Source organism: Vicia villosa, linkage group LG4, assembly GCF_029867415.1.
Source record: "Vicia villosa cultivar HV-30 ecotype Madison, WI linkage group LG4, Vvil1.0, whole genome shotgun sequence".
NCBI classification, from domain to species: Eukaryota; Viridiplantae; Streptophyta; class Magnoliopsida; order Fabales; family Fabaceae; genus Vicia; species Vicia villosa.
This window is the reverse complement of record NC_081183.1, coordinates 178,490,121-178,492,485: the sequence shown is the minus strand read 5'-3', so window position 1 is coordinate 178,492,485 and position 2,365 is coordinate 178,490,121.

Below are 2,365 nucleotides of genomic sequence, written 5' to 3'. Positions count from 1 at the left end.
AGGTTAATTTTTTCTAAAGAGGTTATCGTTTAGAGACAGAGGGAATAACTACAATGATAAAGGCACTTAGTTAGTTTCATATCAGTAGTTACAGTCTCCTATTCTGAAACATGGAATTAAGTTATCTTCATCAAAAAAAGTAAATACAGTTTTCCCAATAATAGAGATTGCTTATTCTTAAGGATTTTGACCCTAATAATAGAGATTGATTGTTCTTCAAGGAATTTTGACCACTTACAATGTGATATAAACTTTTTCGATTGAATTAACTCTTCCAAGATAAAGTGAAAAATTTATTAATCTTTGAAATTCATACAATACAGATACTGGATTTGAGCATGAAAATATGAATAAGAGATAACATTTGCCCACTCATTGCTCTTTGTGAAATCAACGCCAACAATGAGATTAGAAGATTCCAACCCAATATTTACTGTTAGCATAAAAACAATATCTTTGGTCCCATTTTAACATAACATAAAATTAGACTAATCATAAAATGATTTTTTTACTCGAATGCCATTATTTTGAAACAAAAATATCAATATACTACACTTTGAGAAAAGAATTTCAAAATGTAACACTTCAAAATACTGGTCAGGAAATGTGGTGTCAGGATTTAAGAGGTAAGTATCATCGCAACAGTGGTAATGACGAGATTATTGCGAAATCGAGATACTCACATTAATGGTGGAGTATTGTTAAGATTTGGACAATTTTGGAGGATAACGTAGGCTGGATCGTTTATGATGGCAAGAAAATAGACATATCCCATGATGTTTGAATAGAAAGATGGGACGAGATTAGTGGACTATGATTTGTATATCCCAGCTAATTGCTTGCATGACAAGGTGGCTAATTTTGTTCAAGATGGCCAATGGAATTGGAGGTTACTGGCGGTTTGACTGCCTATAGATATTTTAGGTGAAATTGGTGCAATTCTTTCCCTGGGTGACGGTTATAGAAAGGATGAACATGTCTGGTTGCCAGAAGGTATAATGAAGGAGAATTTAACGGGGAAAGGTATGGCGTTACAAGTTGACTTTGAATTCTCTAAGAGGGGATGGATATGCATTAATATAGATGGAGCCTGTAAAAATGGCATCATTAGTTGTAGTGGAGTCATTCGAGGGGATGTAGGATAATGGATTTCTGGGTTCTCCAAATTTATTGGGCGAGGGGATCCTTATATGGAGGAGCTTTGAGGATTATATGAAGGGTTGCAGCTGGCTATGAATTTAAAGTTCGATAAGGTGGAAATTCAGGTAGATTCAACAGTTGTGGTGCAAGATGTTAAAGATCATTAGTTTATGTGTGTTAGATTGGGAGGTGGAAATCAAGCATATTCATAAGGAAGTGAATCAGTTGGTTGATGCTCTGGCCAATTATAGTTTCTTGATCGCGACTTTATGTCTCTATTAGTCGGAAGACTGCAAGTGCACACTCGTGTCGTGTAGTTTTAAAAGATATTGAATCCACAAGGACTATGAATCGATCTATCGTTATCTAAGGTTACTATGTAAAGCTAAGGCTAGTGATGTTTCAATTGTTCGTAAAGGGGAAACTAAAATCTTAAATCTAGATAAAATATTAATGCGGATATCGGTATGTAATTCGTCTAACTTAGGTGATCCAAAGTTTCATTGGCCAGGTTCTTTATCAAATCAAAAATCTTTATTAAATACGTTAATATAAAAGTCCTCCTCTCAAACTCTTGCTCTATTGATTTAGACTATGCTCCTAACTCGTATTGTACGCTCTCGTTGTCACATCGGATTTAGAAACGCTTTTTGAAAACAACATAATTAATAAAATGCCCTTTTCATGTTAATATTATTTACTTAAATACCCTTGTCTCAAACTCTCGCTCGATTGACTTAGATTATGCTAATATTCCCTAACGTACGCTCTCGCTGTCCCGCCGAGTTTAAAAACACTTTTTGAAAATAAATAAATATCTAATTAGTTTTAATACTTTCTCGCTGTCCTTAAATTTATTGTCCAATGTCTACTATCCGGTTAAATATCTCAAACTATCGCTCTGTTGACTTCTAATCTTAGTCTAGTTTTAAAATCTCAAACTTTTGCTCTGTTGATTTTATAAACTTTTATAAATTCAATTTGACACTAAAACTAGAAAAAGGTGATTTTCAATAAAATATTATTTAGGACAATTTATTTCGGATCCCTTCGGTTAGATTAATTTACATACTGATACTAGATCGATTTAACTAAACATACTTGTTATACCCCAAAATTTGCCCGCATCTTTTTTCAAGAAAAATCCTATCTGAAAATTAAGAGTCTCATATAATCATGGATTTTTATTTCAAATATCCTGACATATGAAATACTTAGTTTTTAG